Raw genomic sequence first — 22,292 nt, forward strand, 5'->3', positions numbered from 1 at the left:
TCGATTAATCACACACTTAGCCATTTTTGTTGAAGGATCTGACGACCTGACTCCCCTCTGACAGTCGGACCATCACCCTGCCATCGACTCGATCGACTGTCAACCAGAACAGCGTAGAAGCACCAAGCTAGTCTTTTCAAGCTGCGCTACCCGCAAGAAATTCAATCAACTCTCATGCTAGCCACCCGGACAGTCGGACCTGGCAGTCACCTCAAGACTGACTCCCCTCAAAAATTGTGCAAAGGCCACTGACTTCACCCTCTCAACTGACTGAGGAAATTGCGCAAACATACCAGATAGACACCAAGTGCCCATCCCTGTTTCCATCATAAAATTGCGTAGTTTTCCAAGTTAGTTATCCCAACAGTGGACCAATTGGTCATCTCAGAAATTGCACAATATTCATGAGCAGGCCTTCCACTACCCATCAGTCAACTTAGCTCAGAAATTGCGTAGAGATGATCAGCAGGCCGGCCTCCCAGCCTTAGTGTAGTTTCCCTTTCCAACAGCGCCTAGCAGCAGATTGTCAGTTCCCTCTAAGAATTGCGCAGTTTCTCCTGCTAGTCTCTAGGGCAGCCAACTGGCAGTTTCCTCTGGGAATTGCATAGTTTTGGCTGCTAGTGACCCTAGAAACCAACTAGATGTTCCCTCTGGGAATTGCGCAGTTTTGGTTTCCAGTCTCCCGGACAGTTCCCAAGAAAAACTCTGCAATCCCTGCCTGTTGACCCTTCATGCAACCTGGCCCGTTCCTCTGGAAAATTGCGCAAATATCGTTGTCCATCTCCCATTGCCCGTTTGTTCTGAAAAATGCACGGAGCATGCCTTCCTTGCCTTCCAGCAGCCCAGATTGTTCCTCCCAAAATTTGCGCAATTTTTCCTCCCATCCGAGCCAAACCTTGCAGACAGTCACTGTCGACTCATATTGTCTATCTCCATATCTCAGTGACTCTTGCGCAGTTTTCATCAGCAATCGCCCGGAGCCATCATCCCACATCACAGCCTTTCTCCCTCTCTCGGTCACCTGCATCCAAAATGATCATGTGTAATGGTAGACTAGGAGGTTTTGGATTTGATGTCGTTTCGTCATGAGTGACTACAGGTACAGGTACACCAACAAACATGACAAGACGAAGAATGGGATGAATGAAGGGAGTACATGCAGAATGACAGGTTCACCAACAAAAGAAGGAATGAAGCATTCGAAGTGGAAAAACGTGATGAACATGCATCTTCACGAAAAGATGAGCCTGTCAAGCCTCCCAACATGCAAGCAAGGAACAACATGCTAAAGCTTCATCAAGCAAACCAAAGACCATCAAATACTCTGCATACTTCGCCATGTGGAATTGAAGCTATGATACACCATGAAGACATCCATCACCCAGCAGCACTATAGCTCGAAATGCACTCCAGCAGTAACACGAATGTACCAGTATTGTCATGTCATGCCATGTCGAGTCACGTCATGAGTCATGTTGCCCACATCCTCACTATGGGCTTGTTGTCAATCAATGTGATGTAATGTGGAAGTCCAAGAGACCCACTTGTTGAAGAAAGAGTCATGTGAATCAAAGAGTCATGGAAGTCAAACGGTCATGAAGGTAGTCGAACAGCCATAAGGGTCAGTTTCACCCTTGGCTATAAATACCCCCTCATTTGTACATGTAAAGGACTTTTCACCTCATCTCTTCCCACATAGCCAAGAGAGTTTGTAATATTTTTTTTGAGGAGTAAGTAGTGGCTCCAACGCTTCGTTGACAGGGTTAGTGATGTATGGTGTAACAATGTGTCTTGGAACTTTCTCTTAATTCAGAAGCATGTTAACAGGCCAGCATGTTTTCACACATGTATTGTATATGTTGTAAGACTGATCTTTAACACTTGTAATGCATGTTGCTTTAACCTATGTTCTACATCTGAACTATTTCATTTGTTGTAATGCATAATCTATTAATGGAAATGTGTTGTATATGTTGTTAATGTTGTCCCGTCTATGTTGACTGCTCTGCCGGACATCAGACAGATCTTTCACCTAAACCTTGTTGTAACAACCGTTGCACTCATTCAGACTGTTGTGTGAGTGTTGTACATGTTATCTTACCTTTTATGTTGTGACTGCCGCATCCGAGTAGATTAATCCGCCGGACGTTGTGTATGTCCTTTTGTGTTGTGCGTTCCTAGTCGAGTTGGGATTGATCCCTTTCAACCTGGAACTCACCTTCACCTTCTTCCCCTCACAGTAAAAGAACCATTGACACAAGAACACTTACACTCACCAGGCACGCGAACCTCACTTCTCGAAGACAAAGCGAACCACTCTCATGTGCTGACAAGCAAGAGTTGAGGAAAATTCTTAAGACAATGGCAACCGGGTCATCATACCGGATCCGACTCCCACACCAAACAGTGTGAGGTCTAGTTGGGACTTAATACCGAGGTGATCCCCTTAATGTTGGCCGGTCCAACACCGTCAACATAACCCCTGAATCAGAATGTGGATTGTAGTAAAGCCAGGGATTGTGTGCCTCGATGGGCCTAGGAATCTTTGACCGGTGAATGGCAGGATATATGGTAAAGCCTAGAGGTGAGTGCTCTCCATCAGAGTTAGGAATCCTGAGATGGGATATACAATAAAGCCTGAAGGGTAGAGTCTCGGTTAGGACCTAGTGATCTAGTGTGGACTGCGGTAAATCCCAAAGACTGGTGCCTCGGTTATGGCCTAGTGATCTCCGAAATAGACTATGGATGTAATAAAGACTAGATACTAGGAGACAGGAAAATTCCTCATAGTGTAGGTGGAGAAATCCTGTGGCATCCATGTTTGTTTATGGCCTAGTGATCGAGTGGGGATTACGGTAAACCCTGGTATTGTATGTTTATTGTTTTTGCATAGTGATCCAGTGAGAAATGTGGTAAAGTTTGGTTCTATTGATGAGGATGAGGTGGTGTAGCCTCGGGAAGCCTTGGTTGAGTTTTGGTTATGAGTCCCACATTCATGCTTGGAATATGGCATGGGGGTGATTGGTTGAAAGAAAGATTTGGTTTAGCCAATCTATGGTTGGGTGGTTCGTGGAAGTCCCATACATGGTTGGCTTTTGCATTTATTAATAGGAGTTCCTTTCCTTGGTATTTTATGAGAAAAAATAATGGTTCATATGTAGTATTTATGGCTAATGTATCCTATTTATTTATGTTGTTTATATGTTATTTATGAGTATGATTTATGATAGTGATGATGTATGGCTCGCATCATGTTTTTATTTGTAAATGAATGAACAATCAATATATGACCTAATAGATGATAATTCAGCCAATGTGATAGGGCATCAATGCTTCTTAGTGATTCTCAAATAAGTATGAGACCCCTATGCTCAAATATGTTGTTATGACTTGTAGATTACATATTTGTGGCATGTTTGATGAATTTACTGTCATGGATAGTAGGGGTCTAGTCAAGTATTTGTTCAAGTATTTGCATTTGTATCATTGTCTCGAAGTTACTTTTCATTCCTAAAGGTTTCATGAAGTTATGGGCAGTGGCTTGAGACCTGGCCCTGAAAAAGTGGCACATAATCTGGGGTCATAGGGTCAGAACTAGATGAAAAATAACCTAGTGACTTGCATGCCCATGTTGTGAGAGCCACTGGAGGGGCCCAATCACATGCGCGCCCATGTCATGGAAGCGATTGAGGCTCTAGGGAAGTGGAGTGTCTAACTTGTCTCAGGGGTTGATCACCTTGAAGGGTGGGTTGGTTCTTGTGAGTTTTTGATGTGCAGAAGGTCAGATTGGTTGTGTTATGTTGGTTCCACTTCCTTAATTGTAAATGGGGAGTTGAATCCAATTGTAGTAGTCTCGCATCGCATGTTTACCCCAACGAACCGATTAACTTGGGTAAATGTAGGAGGTGGGTGTTACAGAGTGGTATTATAAAATGGTTCAACACTTGCACTGGATGGGTGGAATGTGTTTGTCATGCATACATGTCAATTTCATATGTGCTCTTTATTTTTGTGGACTATGTGCTTGTTTTGTATGCATGGTGGTAGTCATTGTTGTCGTTGTGTCGCCATGTAGAAGTTGATGATGTTGTTGTTTGGATGTATTTGTCATGAATGCATGTGAGTTGTATATGCATTTGTTATGCATGTTAGTGACTATACCATGTTATGCATGCATTTTCATGGTTATAGTTGTTGTCCATGAAGTCATTGTAGGCATTTTAGGTCATCATGATGTAGTTGGTATGTTATGATGATGATGTGTTGGTTGAGATCGAGTAGGAGATGCATATCATCAAAGTGAAGTTACAGTACTAGACTTCGAAGTAAAAGCATATCATCATAGAGATTTGTATGTTGGGAATGTAGGTATATCGTTAATGGTTGTTATAAGAATTGGGGTTACTTATATACTTTTCATTCTATTGTTGTTGTAGTTACATACATGGTAGATGCTAGTTGATCAGTGTAGTCACATGCACATGTGTTGGATAGTCGTGCATGGTAGTAATTTGTTGTTGTTTTATGTTAGTTAACTTGATGATTATATTATATGTTGTTGATGAGTATGCTTTATGTTAAATTGTTGTTGTTATATGTTAGTTAACTTAATGATTACGGTTATTGAATTTAAGATCTTTATGTTATATGCAATATGTTAACCTGGATTGGCCTATGCAGATGGTTGTGGTTACGATATTCAGGTATAAGCCGACATATTTGTGATATGGTGTTGTATTAATCTAGACTGGTTGTGCATATGTGATTTTTATGCATGAATGACAATTGTTTATGAGTTTATGATGTGAACATTTAGCTAATTGCGGTTATGGACATCATGACCTTTTATGTTTGATTTGATATGTTGGAAGTTATATCATGCTAATCTAGATTGATTGTGCAGACAATATAGCCTCCCATGAGATACATCAAGGTATGAGTTTCATTATGTCATCTATTTGATGGTTGAGTGTTTGATTATGTCATCTAGTTGATTTATTTAACATGGTATGTTTGCAAGTTATTTGAATGTTTTATTAATTGCATGATATGAGTATGTGTCTATAAGATTGCATGAATAAATGATCTTGTTTTAAGATGGTTGTACTAACACATTATGCGCTGAGACAACTGATATGTACTTGAGTGTAAGTGTGTGCTAGTTGTAGTATTATGATTTTAACTATTAGTTGATTATGACATGGTTGTTAGTCTTGGCAAATGTTGATTTCAATTAATAGACATGATGTTTTGATCCTTGGAACATGTGATCGACATGTGTGAGCAATTGTAGAAAAACATGCTTGGTATTAGTGTGACAAGGTAATAGTTAATGTGTTTATAACTAACAGTTGGGTGATGTAACAATACATAGTAAGACTCGATTGCAACAAGATAAAAAAGTAAAAGAAAGGAATTGGGTGAGAATTCCTTTGGATATGTTTGGAAACCTCAATTCCAAACGAATAAATTCTTTGAATACATGAAGTCTTCTTAACCCTAATATTGTCTGAAATTATGTGGATATGTTCTAGATTCATAAACATGTATTTGACAGGTATAACAGTGGTTTCGAGCTATGGTTGGATCTGTCAAGGGAATTGGAGTCCCTTGAGAGATGGCATGGATGTGTTCAGTTACAAGACAACATGCTTGGCATAATAATGTAAGATAATTTGTATGTGGTTATATTTATTTATGTTATGTGTTTATGACAGTATGATGCAAGGGGTTGCATCGCAAAGAGACTGCCATGAAATATTGAAGAAGGCTCAAGTTGAATTTCCCTTGGAGGCATTGGGAACCCATGGGGTTGAGTCATTGTGTTTGTTGGGAGTTTTGTGCCTTCGGTATTTTGTGATTTGTTTGAGCTTGATTTATGGGTTTTTATTGCATTTGGTGCAAGGCCTTGCCACTTTGTTTGTGATGTCATATTGTTATTGATTTTCATGGTTTTCTTCATGTTTGTCTTTGTTATTTTCTTTTATGTTTTGAGCCTTGGGAATTGGTTGGGAAAGAGGAAATTTAGTGGAGCTCGAGCAGATCTAAATGAAGTCCAACAGGTAATGAAAGATCTAGATGAAGCTCGGTCCATGTATAAGGGTAGCTGAAGGCAAGAGTATGACAGTGGGTGAGTTGGTTGGGTCCATTAGGAATAAATGGGCAATGGCAGAGAAAACATGAGAAAGGTACCGAAAAGGTAAAGTAAATGGATTTGAGGCATCAGAGGCCTTCTCTATGTTGGGAACTATTATTCTCGATGTTGTGCATTTTGTGCACGAATAAAGGGAGTCCTCTTAACCTTAACCTTATGATATTTGATGATTATGTTGTGATCATGATTGCGTTAAGGTCTATATATGTATACATGTATTTATTTCTGTAATTTTCTTGTAGGATCATGATTGTTTTATTCTAATGTTTATATATGTATGTATCTATGTATCTATCATTGCCTGACAGGGTTGTCAAAGATCATTCTTGTGGAGGAATGATTGCTTATGCATCTGAAGGGCATGAAGAGCTTCCTGGTCTTATGAGGAATCAAGTGGGAAGAGTAGTCCTAACAAATATACGAGGTCGGTATCATGTGATTATGAGTTGATATTATGTGATTATAATATGTATATGTTATGAATGGACTATATTGAGGGATAGATCAACGAAATAAAAGCATTATGATATGTGCCATGTTGGGATAAGCATGGATGGAGGATAGACACTAGAAGCAAGGTTGCTTGGTAGAGACAGTGTGGTTTTTGATGTGCAGCGCTATTGTTGTGCATATTGTATATTCAGTGATTGTACCTATGATGATGTGTACATGTAACATATGTAGTATTTTGTACATATGATGTTGTGTGCATGTTGTATATATGGTGTTGTGTATATTTCATATGCAATATTGGGTATAGATGGTGTTATGTATAAGAAGCGTTGTGTACATATTGTACTGTGCACATGATGGATATGTAGTGTCGTGTGCATATGGTGTTGTGCGCATGTTCGATATGCAGTGTTGTGTATATAAGGTGTTATGTACATGTATATGCAATGCCATGTACATATGGTGTTGTGTGCATGTTGTTCATGTGGTGCTACGTACATATGGTGTTGTGTGCATGATCATATATGTGGTGTTGCGTACATGTTGTACATGTGGTGTTGTGTACATGTCGTGCTTGTGGTGGTGTGTATATGTACAACATGTACACACTACCAAAAGCACAACATGTACACGTGGTGTTGTGTACATGTCATGCATGTAGTGTTGTGTACATGTGGTATTGTGTACACGTTGTACAAGTGGTGCAGTGTACATGTGCTGTTGGGTACACCTTGTGCAAGTCGTACCGTGTACATGTGATGTTGTGCACACACTTGTGTAGGTGGTGTTGTATACAGGTGGTACTTTGTACATGTTTTACATATGGCACTGGGGTACATGTGGTATTGTGTGCATGCGGTACTATGTATGTGTATTGTGTAGTCATGGTATCATGACATGTGTATTTGTTATGTTGTACTCTGTGTATGTATATGTATTGTGTTATGTTGTACTCTGTGTATGTATATGTATTGTGTTATGTTGTGCACTGGATGTAGGTGTCTGTATTATGTTGTGTTGTACACCCAATGTAGGTGTTTGTCTTATATGTCAGGTGTAGGTGCATGTATTCTATGTTGTTGTATGTTGTGTGTGGTTATATGTGTGTGATGCACACTATGTGTATGTGTACGAGGTTGAAGAGAAGGTACTGGGTGGTTGTCAGGTGTGGCAGCGGATCCAATGTGTGTACGAAAAGAATAAAGGAAAAAGTAAGGACTGGTTAAAGGATAAGTGTCAGTGTTTTATTTCAGTTTTATTATACATATAATCTATGGTGTTGGTTTATGATGGTCAAGGGTGATTTATGATTTTGATTATGATGGTTATGTTTTGAACTAATTGGATGTGACATGTTTATACATGATGATTTGGTCAAGAGCTAGTTTGACTTGTTGTGACAAGAAGTAAACATGATTGCGGGTGTACCTAATTGATAGGCTACCAATGAGGTATGATTTTATTTTATTTAAAATTAATTTGAATATAATAGAAGTTATTTGCTTGGCACTGGAAAGCGTGGAAATGATCGGTTGGGTGGTTGAAAACTCACTGCCAAAATTAGCAGCAGCAACAAAAGGAATTAGAACATGCAGTAGTATGTTGGTAAAGGACTTCAAGAGTAGGGCCATTATGGAACACCAGTACCCAATAGTGTCCAGTGATTGCCAAGAGCATGTTATGACCAGTATGATGGTTTTGAGACAAGTATATTCCTTGGTTGTTTGACCTTCCGATGCGAGGAAGCCTTTCCAAGGGATGGATCCTCTGGGATAGGGGATACCGGAGAACTTGGAAGGTGAGTGACTGCACAGAAGGGGATGACTGGCTTTCCCGAGGGCCTGTGTAGTAGAGAAGGGAAGGTATGGGAGTATATTTGTTTTGGTCATTAGCATTGCAAAATAGAATCAGATGCACATTGGAAGTGTGCCATGGAAAAATGAGTCGATAACTCTTCACTAAGAGGACAAGTGGCGTAGGATTGTAGTGTTGGGTATTGGATGCAGCTTTGACTTTGGCAGTGGATTCTGGACTTCCTAGGAATGAGGTGAATCCTAGTACTAATTTTTAGGGTGGAGGTGTAAACCTTTGGATTCCCTTGTTGCAATGCAGGCATTGTATCCTTTTATTTGTTGGTTGAGAAAATGAGCATTGTGTATATGTGTATATGTGTATATTATTGCAAATATTGTATCGAGTTAAATTTGTAAAGCTCCATAAACAGTATGGTTATTTGTTGGTTGAGAAAATGTCGGTGTTATTGTAAATATCGTAATGAGTTGTGTTATAAATCTCTAGTAAATGGTATGGTTGTCATGTTTTCAGCAGGTGGTCATTATAAATACTACAACGATTTGTGTTATAAATCTCCATGGCAAGTATGTTTTTCTCTCAGTGGTGTTGTTGGTTGTAGGTGTCATTGAACACCGAGAGTGGTGTTTCCCAAAGGGGGAGGGTTCTGTAACAACCCTGGTTAAAAATCCATGTAAAAAAATATAAGACCAAGGTCATGGGACACGTATTCCAAGATGGATGTTGGGAAAAACACCCTAGTGGGTGTTCATTTCGGTTATTATGGCTAAAGGAAATTGAAAAAGGCAATAGCAAAGGCATTTGAAAAGGCAAAATGGCACTTTTGGCAATTTATTTATGAAAATAAAAGAAATTAGGAGAAAATGAAAGTGAAAGCTCACAAAAAGCATGTGAGGAGGAAAATAATAGAAAGTAATAGAAAATAAAGAAAATAGAGGCCTCGTTGATAAAAAGGCTTATGAGGATTAATGTGTAACATTTTTTCAGTTCATTTTTGGAGCTCTCTCTCTATTCTCTCTCTCTATCACTCTTGGACACTTAGAGTTTTCTTGGAGCACTTCAGCATTGGATCAATATGAGCAAAGAAAGAAAAGGAAAGCAAGGAAGACCAAGATCAAGCACCTACAACAGGTTTACTTGCAGGTATCAATTTGCATGTATGGTGTCCTTGCTATATTTGGTATGCTTGTGTGATATCGATTTTCTTGTTGTCAATGGAATGGGTTTTTCTAGGTGTGACAATGTTTTTCAGTGTAGCCTTACCATTTTTGGATAGCCATGTTGTGATGGGGTTCTCATGTTTTGGTTGAGTTGGATTTTCGGATGGATTCAAATCTGAGTGAGGTGGATCTCTGAAAGAAAAAAAAAAGAACAAATGGCCTACTGATCTTTGAAATGGACTAGGGATTGTGATAAATCCACTAGCCTAGTAACCCCTTAATTGAATTGTGGGTTGTGATAAATACAGGTATTCTGTGCCTCGGTGGATCTAGGAATCCTCGACCAATGAATGGAGGGATATATGGTAAGGCCTAGAGGTGGCTGCTATACATCAAATCTAAAAATCCTAGGATGGGATATACGGTAAATCCTGGAGGGTGGAGTCTTGGTTAGGACCTGGTGATCCAGTGTGGATTGCGGTAAAGCCCATAGACTGGTGTCTTAGTTATGGCCTAATGATCCTTGAATCAGATGGTGGATTGCGGTAAAGCCTAGAGACTAGGAGATAGGAAAAATCTTCATAGTGTAGGTGGAGAAATCTTGTGGCATCCATGCTTGTTTATAGCCTTGTGATCTGGTGGGGATTACGGTGAAGTATAGTATTTTATGTTTATTATTTTGGCCTAGTGATTCGATGAGAATTGCGGTTAAGCCTGGTTCTATTGATAAAGATGAACTGGTGTAGCCTCAAGAATCCCTGGTTGATTTTTTGTTATGAATCCCACATTCATGCTTGGAATATGGCATGGGGGTGATTGGCTGAAAGAAATATTTGGTTGAACCAATCTATGGTCAGGTGGTTCATGGAAGTCCCATAATCTGTTGGCTTTTGCATTCATTAATAAGAGTTCCTTTCCTTGATATTTTATGAGCATATGTATTGGTTCATATGTGACATTTATGGCTAATGTATCTTATTTATTTATGTTGTTTATATGTTGGTTATGAGTATGTTTTATGAGAGTGATAATGTATGGTTCTCATCATGTTTTGATTTGTAAATGAATAAACAATGAATATATGACCTAATAGATGATAATGCAGCGAATGTGATAGGGCATCAATGCTTCTTAGTGATTCTCATATACATATGAGACCTCTATGCTCATATATGTTATGACCTGTAAATTGCATAATCGTGACATGTTTGGCGAAATTCTTATCATGGATAATAGGGGTTCAGTCAAGTATGTGTTCAAGTATTTGCATTCGTATTATTGTCTCGATGTTACTTTTCATTCCTGGAGAATTTATGGATATTTGGACAGTTTCCTGATTCCTAGCCCTAAAAAAAGCGCCATAGAATCTAAAGTCGCAGGCTCAAAACTATCTGAAAAAGACCTCAATCGCTTGCATGCCCATGTTGTGAGAGTGACTGGAGGGCCCCAATCACATGCATGCCTATGTCATGGGAGAGACTAAGGCTCTAGGGCAATGGAGTGTCAAGTTGTCTCAGGTGTTGATAACCTGGAAAGGTGGGTTGGATCTTGTAGGTTCTGTGACATGTGCAGAAGGTCATATTAGTTGTGTTGTGTTGGTTCCACTTCCTTAACTGTACATGGGAAGTTGAATCAGATTGTAGTAGCCTCTTGTCACATGTTTACCCTAGCGGACCAATTAACTTAGATAAATGTGGAAGGAGGGTGTTACAATTAGATACATGTTCCTGACAATGATTTTATTCAAGGCCTGATAATCAATGAAGAGTCTCCATATCCCATCCTTCTTTTGTGTGAGTACAATTGGGCTCCCATAAGGTAAGGAAATTGGTCGGATATTCCATTTTTGTAGCAACTCCTAGATATGTCACTTGATATCTTCATTTTCCGGATAGAGCGGCAGTATATCAGCCTATTGGGTAAAGGTACTCCATGAGTCAAATCAATCAAATGCTTGACTTGACAGTGCAAAGGTACCCCTATGGGTGAGGAGAAGATGTCCCTGTATTCTTCCATGACCTTATCCACTTACTTTTGCTGCATGACGGAACCCTTCCCGTGGGTCATGGATGTGGCCACGATCTTCCCCTTACTTTGAGTGAATCAGAAAGAAAACAAATTTCTCAATTTGGGAGATGATCTTACTGCATTACTTAGCAGAGATCAAAAAAATGGTGGTAGTCAAGGCTACCTTTGGTATCCCATATATCTTACTACCCAAAGTAATAATAACAGTGCGAGGCATGGACTCATACACAACATGATGCTTCCACAAGTACTGCATCCGTGAAGGGCTTGATGTTGTAGGACAGAAAACACTGTTGGCTGACGTAGAGAAATCACCCTTGGTGGAGCCACCTGATGTTGTACGGTTGTGGGTGTGGTGTCGTCAGTGGACCCAACCTCTTCAAGACCTCAACGTAGATGAAGTTCTTTTGACTTCCGCTGTTGACAATGAACTGCAACGGCAAACCCTTCACCCACATCTGTGAGTGGAAGAGATGATCACCCTCCTCTAGATCTTCAGGTTCAATCTTCATTACCTTGGTGGTGGAAACAATGGCACTTAGTTCTACATCAATAATATTCTTACCTTTTTCATTCCCCTCGTCAGTGTTTGTCTTAGAGTTAGAACATGCATCTGACTCTATAGATTTTAGCTCGGACACCAGTGAATATTTAGTGGGTTGGGATATTGTGAAACTCACACCACTTCCCAGTGTCCTTCGCCTTCATGGTGTTATTATTTGCTTGTGGCTTCAAAAGGTTATCCTAGGCTTCTCCACTTTGGCTATATCCTTTGTTTTGTGGTTTGGAGGTTCATTTTCCCTACTTCGGATTCGCAAATCCAAAGTCTCGCTTCTTTTGTTTAAACTTATGCTCGATCCTCATAGCATATCGATATGTTGCACCAAGAAAGGAGATCTCTAGGAACTTCGTTTCTTCTTGGATATATTTGTGCAGACAACCATGGTATTTGAGTATCAAATCCCACTCAGAATCCTTAATACCCAACTTCGAGCGTAGGGTATGGAAAATGTTTGTGAACTTCGGCACATCTTGATCCCCTCCCTACCGTAGTGATGTCCACTTTATGTACTTATCTTCATAGCTTTCGAAAGGGTAATATTGTTCATTTACAACAACTCAAAAAAAATCCAAGAGGGTGCGACTGAAAATAGTGAGGGGTTCTTTACTCATATTAATTTTCCCACTGGTCCTTAACATGGGGGGTGGCTTTGAGGCGTTCAAAAGTAATCTTTTCCCTATCAGAAAATTATGGAATAAAAAATATCCCTCTAAAAGATTTAACAATCTATCTAATGCATTTGTGTCTATTTGTTCTTCAAATATCGGGATGTCAAAGTTAACTTGTACCTTAAACGGGGAAGCACCTCTGAAGTGACCACTGGATGAAGATGCTCCGCCCGCTGATATCCGCCGAAGGATCTAAGAAAAAATTCCCATCATCTTGTTTCTTTGAAACTCGAGGGCTCCTTTGAGGAATATTTTGAAAGGATCTTTTGCTCCCTCGTCTTTATTTTCTTCCACCATGGGAGGTCGTCAGGGTTGGCAAGGCCAGCGTTGAAAAGGTTCAACTAGTTCAAGTCTCAACTCCTTATACCTCGACCTCATTAGGGACATGCATAGAAAAATAGAGAAAGCGCAAACCACTCTAATACTACTCATCTAGATTTATGCAAGAACAAAATGAAATATAGATTCAAACCAAAACACAGAGACACATTGAAACATAATTTCAATTAATAAAATAGAAATAGTTGAAAATTGTTTACATACATAAGAAAAACAAACTAGCTCGAGCGATGGTAGTTTATCTCTTAGAAGAGATGTGGCGGCTAAATTCCTTTTGAACCATGTTACACTGAGGCTCGAAGGCCTTTTTATTATTGACAAACAATGAGAAACCCAAAACATCCAAAAATCTAACCCTAGGAGATGAAGCTTCAAAAGTTTGTGGGCCCCATTGGGGTTAGTTGGTACAACTTCTCAGGGTCATAACTTTGGCATATGAGCTTTGTTTGACATGTACAAGACCTCATTACAAAGATCTATTTGAGGACAACAAATTTCGATTGCATACACATATCATGGAATTTTGGTTTGCGTGTTTTCCAATAAAAACATTGTTTAGGGCCTCAAAAAGGCTTTGGAAGTTCAGGACCTGAAAAACTACCAAAAACAGTAAATTGTGCTAGAAATTAGGACACTGAAACATAATAGTGTTGGGGGTCCAAGTGGAATAGGGGGGTGGCCACCAATATCCACCTAGATCAGTGATGAAAGAAGAAATGAAGTTCTTATTGAAAAATGACATTTGGATCTACTTTTTCTTCTTGAAGGTCACAAGATTGTTTGTTGCAAGGGAGTTTACTTGTTGGAATTCTAGTGAAGCTAGGACTATAATAGTTTTTCACAGTGGATAACTACTTCTAATGATGCAATCAATTCTTTCTTTACACTTCAATCATCAAGTAGTTATACATGAAAAACTTCAACCATTCAATTGAAAAGTAAATAGAGATCAAAATATGCAATGAACAGTAGACAAAAGACACCAAGAATTAGGCTCACAGCCAGGGCAAAACTAGTCATAGGAGAGAAAAAGTCAACTTCTGATGAAATGAAAGAGTATGCACAGTGAGATTGAATTTCGGCCTTGAGGTGGTTGAGTAGAGAGACCAAAATTTGGTCCTGAAGTATCCATAAAAATTTCAACACACCAGTCAAGAGGTCTCGGTCAAATTAGTTGTCCTAGGATGAGGTCAATGATGGTCAACGTCCCAAAACAAGAGCAAAATTACAATCAATTGGAGTCAACAAACTTCAAAGATATTTAGCCTTTCAAGATGATTTAATCATAATTCAAATAAGTGCCAAAGATTCTCAAGTATTCAACGTAACTCCAAAACAAAAATCAAAGCAGATCAAAAAAATCTTTTCTATACTTTGCACTTGTGGTGATTCTCTCTAAAAATTGCAAATTGAACTTCTTGTGGTTCGTGTGTCAAATGAGTGTCACGATTGCCCAATTTATGAGTATGACATGGGCTAATTAGCCCTAAGTGGATCCAACTTGAAGAATTTGTGAGGCCAACTTGTGATTTTGATGTGCTTTGATTTGTCATGGAACACTGGGTTCTCAAAAAGCTTTACACAACTTTTATTATCACAATATATGATAGTCAGCTCCAACATCTGATCAATCAAATAATAGAACAAATTATGAAACCATATAGCCTCACAACACGCAGCACTAACAGCGATGTATTTAGCTTCAATGGTACTCAAAGCAATAGAGGTATGTTTTCTACTAGACCAAGAAACCATAGTGGCTTAGACTAAAACAGTGTCTAGAGGTGCTCTTTATATCATCAAAGCTACCAGCGCAATCAACATTAGAGAAACCATACAGTTTCCATTCCTCATTAGAAGCATACATTAGACCATACTCAATGGTACCTCACAAGTATCTCAATATGTGTTTAGCTTCAACCCAATGCAAACGACAAGGCTCAACCAAGAATTGGCTTAATGTATTCACACCTTAACAAATATCATACCTAGTGTTAACAAGATAATTCAGCGATCCAATCAATTTTCGATACATAGTAGGATCAATCAAATCAGATTCCATTGTCCTTGAAGCCAAGACTCAGTGGATAACCATCAATGTTGGAGTACATGCATGAGGGACATGCTTCAGGCCATATAGTGCCTTATTCATTTTACAGACATGTGTCTCTCTATCATGGACCTCAAAACCTTGAGGTTGTTCAATATAGACTTCTTCCTCGATGACCCCATTCAGAAAAACAGTTTTGACATCCATTTGATGCAACTTCCAACCTGTAATAGATGTAAGAGAAATAACAAATCCAATAGATGCATACTTGGCATTGGGGGGAAAGGTGTCTTCATAATCCTCTCACCCTTTATAGGAGAATCCATGAGCCACGAATCTAGCCTTGTATTTTTCAACACTTTCATTAGCAACATGTTTTATCTTGTAGATCCATTTTGAAGACACTATGGACTTCCCCTCTTCTAGGCATGATTTCATTGCATCTTTCAATAGTTGTTCTTCAATAGCCTCTTCATAGGAAGATGGTTCAAACTCAATGATCTTGCACATCGTCAAGGTTGTATAACCAAAATATTTCTTTGGTTTCTTGCTCTGCCTGGAAGTTCCACTAGCAGCAACATGGCCTTCATCTTCCTTCAATGTTTTCTCTAGCCAGTCAAGTCTCTTTCTTGTCTCAGCTACAGGAGCTTTTGTAGATTCAACAAGTTCATGATCAGTCTTCTTCATGTGGGGCTTCATTCATAGGTTCGGGTTCTTTTTTACCTTGATTCCACATTCTTTGGATCCATTTATCTTCATCATCAGAGTCCAAGTGTGAACCCTTGGACTTCCATAATGCAGTGTCCTCATCAAACATAACATCCCTGCAAGTCTCAATATATCATTTCCCTGGAATATAGACCCTGAGGGCCTTTGAATTCTCATTATAGCCAACAAAGATACCCTTATTTCCAAATGGTTCCAACTTTTTCCTTCTCTTTGGGTACATGAACAAAAACAAGGCAACCAAAGATTCTTAAATGTTCAACATTTGGCGTCTCAATTGTAAAGACTTCTTCATGAGTCTTATAATCCAAAAATCAATCAATTCATTTGATAGTATTCCCCACCATTATCGGACCTTAAAGTCTTGATTCTCCTTCTTGTAGCATTTTCAAGCCGTGTTTTGAATTCACGAAACTTCTCAAATATTTGATCCTTGGTCTATAAGAGATATATCATTGTTTTGTGAGAATAATCATCAATGAAAGGTACATAATACAAGCATCCACCCAAGGTTTTATCAAGAATGGGCACACATACATTAGAATGCACAAGGTCCAGTGTTCGTTTTGATCTACTTTCATTGTTAGTGCATCTTCCTTTAACATTTTTCCTAAGGGCACATCCTTTGCATACTCCATCATGGTCTTTTTTAAGTTCGGATACTGTAATATCCCTCCCCTTAATAATAAATAATAAATAATACAAAAATAATAATTTATTCAAAAGATAGAGAGAAAGTATTACCCATACCTAAAATGACATTTGAACGGCGTAGAGTCTATTTCAACGATAAAAGGAAGAGATGATCATTTATTGGGTAAAGAGATTCATGAATTCAAAAGTCAACAGAGAGTTTATTGGCCTGACAATTGTATGGAGCAAATCGTACTTCAAACTCACAATCTAAAACTCTCTCTACAAGCAATCAATTTCTCTTCTTCAATGCACATGAAATCATCTCATAGACAATGGATTTCTTCAAACCAATTTCAAGTAACAGGATTTCCCAGTAAAATAAACACGATTCGCAGCACAACTATTTGATTCATACAAGTTTTAAGTGGGAAAGAAACTCGATTGCGGATCTGTCCACTCTTCAACTACAAATTAAAACAAGGCACAGAAACCATGAACCTTGTAATTTTTTTATTTTATTTTTTTTAAAGCGGAGACTAGAGATTCTAATTCCGTTTTATAGACATACTTAGATCAAACAGTTCTCTCTACCATTTACTAAAAGTACCCTTCTCATTTTTCCGCACCTTCAAAATAGAATTACCTTCCTGCTTGCACAATATCCGGTTGTGCAAGGCTTATCCTCCTTCAAACACCAAACCAGTTTTTACTTATCATGCACAATAATAAGAAGAAGTTTACATCCTTTGAACAATTTCAATGATGATCCATGGAATTTTCTAACAAGACAAACTTTTGGTGATATATGCGGTTTCACTCTCTCTCATACTCGATCAAGCTCCATTGTGCATTTATCAAATTCAATAAAGCTCGTAAAGCCGTTTACGAGATTCATGCCTCATCAATTTTCAAGAATTAAAATTAAAAATGAGGAAAATTTGTGCTCTCTTGTTTTCTAGCCGTAGAAGTAAAAGTTAAGGGAAGTATTTTTTGCGATAATTTACATCAAAAAGGAAGAAAAACCTATGTATATCAAAAAGAAGAAAATAAAAGAAGGCTAAAAATTAAAAAAAAAAAAAGTAAAAAAATAAAACAAGAACGCTAAAAATCAAAATAAAGTTGCCTGTAGACACATGGAGTGTGTGCATGTGGTTGCCCTTCCAATGTTTGTTCTATTTAATAGATGGTGAGGAAGATGAGGCATTCTTGCATTCCTTTTCGAGATTCTGTCTTCCATTCTCTTGGGAGAATGGTGTGCTAAGACATAGGAGTCACTGGCAGTAGTACGTTGATTGAGGTCTCGGGGGTGGCCAGTGGTAGCAAATCTTTGCACAATTGAGCCTACAGTTGGGTGGAGAGTCGTCCCCAAAACCTTGTTGCGATAAGCCTACTTCTACCACAGGTAAGCACTATTCATAGTTGAATTTAGTTTATTAATTACATGTTTATTGGGCTAAGTAAGTGCCACTCTCATTTAAATTTAATGTTAAATTAGATTTTTATTTTTTTTGTAAATCATATATGTCAAAATATCCTTTATCACAAACAAATATTTTAAAATCATATATAATATTAATATATATATATTCATCATAACTTTTATTATGACAAAATTTCAATCTACATTAATGTATTATTACAAACTTTCTTTTGATTTTTAGCTTTCTTGTTTTATTTCTTTACTTTTCTTTTGATTTTTAGCTTTCTTGTTTTTTTTTTTTTTTTTTTTTTTTTGATAGTTTTCTTGTTTTATTTCTATTTATTTTTATTTAGAACTTTAGTATAGTTACTATTATTTTTATTTTTAATATCATTTATTATTTAACATTTATGATTTATTATTTTTATTATTTATTATTAAGTAATTTATTTATTATTATTTATTCTTTTAATTATTATTTTTGTATTATTTTTATTATTTATTATTAAAGGAAGAGATATTACAGATAGGCCTTTAACAAAATCTTTCAATCTACCCAAAATCTTTCCCATAGATTATCAAAAGTTGGGGCTACCCAAAATCTTTCCCATAGATTATCAAAAGTTGGGGCATTTTCTCTTGCATTTGCATTAATACTTGATGCAAACAAATCCCAAGACATAGGTATACCACCCAAGGCTATAGCTAGTATACCACCCAAGGCTATAGCTACCAATTCCTTGTCGAAACCACCTTCTTCAATGGCTTTGAGTTAGAGTTAGTCTCTTATATGACGTATCTTGCAAAATAGGGAATCAAATGACCGCTAACAAAATCTAATATGATGCTTCTTGCCAAAATGGCATCTTCATGAAACTTCTTTCCTGCTTGATCGATGGTTCAATAACTTTACCTATGACAATTCCCAAAACTTTATTTCTTTCAAGGGCCTTTTTATTAAACAAAACAACCCATTTTTGGGCCACAAAAGCACCATCCACTGCAACCTTTTATTCTTCTGTCACACACTTTGTCATGATAGATTAACAGTGTCCTCTTTCTCATGTGAGGAACATGAACAGCAATACAAATAGTTTTCATTGTACTCGTATGATTCAAAACCTAGAGGCTCTGCAAAAGAATAGATGGAAACATTGATAGATGGACATGAAAATAATAGGAAAACCTTGACTCACCAGGTAAGTGAGACGCAAGTAGTGGGCTAAGAACCTTGTGGGGCGGGTGATATGCACATTTATGTCCATTTCAAACCCTATTCCATCGGCCCAGTCAAGAGGATCTTTCTGGCAGGGAGGGGAAGGTCTCTTCTATAGGGAAAGCACTCCGTTAAATTGGTCAGTATACCTTGTCTATCAAAGGCTTCCTTGCCCATGAGGAGCAATTATTTAGCTTCCTTGCCATCCCGTGTCAGAAAAACAAACCAATGCCCCCCACCGGACCGCCTCGCCTACATAAAGATCCTGTATCTTAGTCCCTAGTTCCAGTTTCCCCACTACCTCCCTGTACAGATTCAGTTCCGGCTGTTTACCTATAAGCATCACTCGTACCTTAAATCAATGGATGCCTCAGTGGAGGCAGCAATGAGAAAGGCATAGAAATCGGATACGGATAACGACCTTAGAAGCACGGCTCCATTCCCTATACCTTTCACTATATATATATTGCAGGGGCCCCGCATAATGAGTCGGGATTGAATTCCAGATCCATCCCTTGATCAAAAGTGAGTAGTTAAAGAGGTGGTTTATCTTGTTCCCTTAATGGGTCGAGTTGAACCAATTGCAGTTGCTCCGTCATCAAAGGCGAAGGCTACGCCACCTAAGGCAAAAGGGGGGCAGGCAGGAAAACAGAAGGTCACTTAAGTTGAAGCCATTGCATTTGATCTTGAATCAATTGAACCGGGACCAGGTGACCATCCCCACCGCAGCTCCAGGTGTTAGACCTTGAACCAGTGAAGGAACCAGTTTACTCGTCCCTTGGTAAATGCGCTAAGTGTTCTTCTTAGCATTTGGCAGTGTTCCTAGGAGCTCTGGTCCAGCGTTTGAGCCAGAACGAGTACCAGTATCAGCAGATCGTGCTAGGCCCATATTCATATGCGTCAGTTGGTTCATCAGTAGATCCAGCCGTAGCTCCATCTGACCTGGTTGAAGCACGCGCTTAAGCATTCGTTGATCAAGTTGGTGAACCAGTAGATCGAGTTTTAACCATCATCAGAAGAGGCAACAGAAGAAGCAATTAATGTTGACCAAGTTTGCGAGCAAACTAGGACTAGGCAGGAAACTGGGTAGGGAAACAATGGCAAAGGTAGGGCTATCAAAGCTGTAGCAAAGCAGGCTAGGCTAATTGGGGCACGTAAGGCCAGAGCAGCAAAGACATCGAGATAGGCACGGCAACATAGCGGTTTAAGCAACCGAAGTAGTAGTTACACCAGATCCAGTAGCAGTACCTGCGCCAGCAGATCCAATGGCAACACCACCAGCACTGACCATTTAACCAGAATCAGTTTACGCGGATCAAGATGGAGATCTAGCAGGAGATCCTTCGGTTGTAGATCTTAATCTATATAATACGTAAATTATGTGATGGAACCAGGAGTCTTAATGCAGAGCAGAACATTGGAGGAACATAAAGACACATAGATAGATCCTGTGGTGGATAGAATTGATCCAATAGTTTCATCCATTGATCTTTTTCATATCTACCGGTTACGAGTCTCAAATAATGGAGACCGCAGGGAAGCCTCCAGTTTCAAATACATATGCAGGGGCAAAATCAGCGGGGAAGGTAGATTGAGTTCCGGGTGAAGCGGATCTATATACGGTTGATCGAGATAATGAAATTTACCTCATTTACTTAAGTTTATCCTACCAATTAACTAGAAGCAAACGGAGCATTATGACTCAGTAGAGGAAGCACGAGTAGTAGTTTCATCCATTGGCCCCGAAGCAATTGATCCAGTTGGTTTAGCTTCAAAACCATTAGTTTAATCGAGATCCTGAAGCACCAGTAGCAAATGAAGCGGAAGCATCCTCACCGGTTGAAGCTGATCCAGCAGCAGATCCTCCAGCGCCAGATAAAGATCTAGATCCCATGACAATTGATCAAGATCCATCCCAAGAGACTGGTGGCAGGGTTAAGGCAGTACCCCTGGTAGAAAGCGTAAGGCAAGTTAAGAAAGAAGCATCAGTTTCACGGCCATTTACTTGGGCAAAATGTGTGCTGCATGTGAATTCGAAGCTTGTGCGAACGCTTGGCGCCAAGGATAGACTTATTCCTATTCTCTTTTCCCAGATATAACGTTCCTTTTTCCTTAAAAAACCTTTTCCTTTTTCCCCATGATAACCTTCGCACCTGACCCTATTACAGGCACCTTTATGTATGATTCCTCTTCTACCATGCACACCCTGTGTCGAGTCTAGATTCTTAATGTCACAGGAAGCCCCTTCAAATGCTATTCTTATGGCATGTATGCAATCTTCCAAGTAGACTACTGCCTAGTCACACACTTCAAATTTCAAATAATATAATATAGGCCTTGATTTCTTATGACACGTGCACGTAGTCGACTTGGAAGATTGCATCCACTTCAAGTAATATAACATAGAATTTGGATTCCATCCCAACATTAAGCCTATTGACCAGGGTTTATAATATGAATGGACACCTTCTATGAATAAAAAACATAGATTTGATTGCTAGAGTCTATAGCAGTATAAATACTCTACCTCCTCTGGCTTTGAACCCATAACCTTTTACTACCATTTGACCCACGTCGTATTCTAGTTAAGGCCACAATAGGTATAAATCCAAAATCTTGAGTGCTGGACCCCTTCCTGAATATTCCCTTCGATCATTACATTCAGGTGTAAATACAGATAGAGGCCCACAAAGACCAATTAAGGAATCCCTAACAACAAACACGAATGATTCCCTCGTTAGAAAACTCTGTTAGGCAAGTTGGGACCATCCAAGAACTTGCAATTCAAAATAGTAATAACAATAATATTCTTGGAAAAGCTTCCCCTAGAGTAAGAATAATGTCTTTCATTTGACAGTGTCCAATTCATATAAGATATATGATATTTGCTCTCCTCAATTATAGGGGGCACATATCATCCTTATTATTCAAGGGGTTAATCTTAATTTCGGAAAACCTTCATTTCAATTTAGTAATGGAAAACATTTTTTATCAATCACAATTTTAGCTATTTAAATGTTAATCTTTAAGCTCCTATGCAATCTCTTGCTCTTTCTGTAAAACTTGCA

Source organism: Pinus tabuliformis, chromosome 6, assembly GCF_031772625.1.
Source record: "Pinus tabuliformis cultivar Carrire ecotype Pingquan chromosome 6, CPIR1, whole genome shotgun sequence".
In the NCBI taxonomy this organism is placed as follows: Eukaryota; Viridiplantae; Streptophyta; class Pinopsida; order Pinales; family Pinaceae; genus Pinus; species Pinus tabuliformis.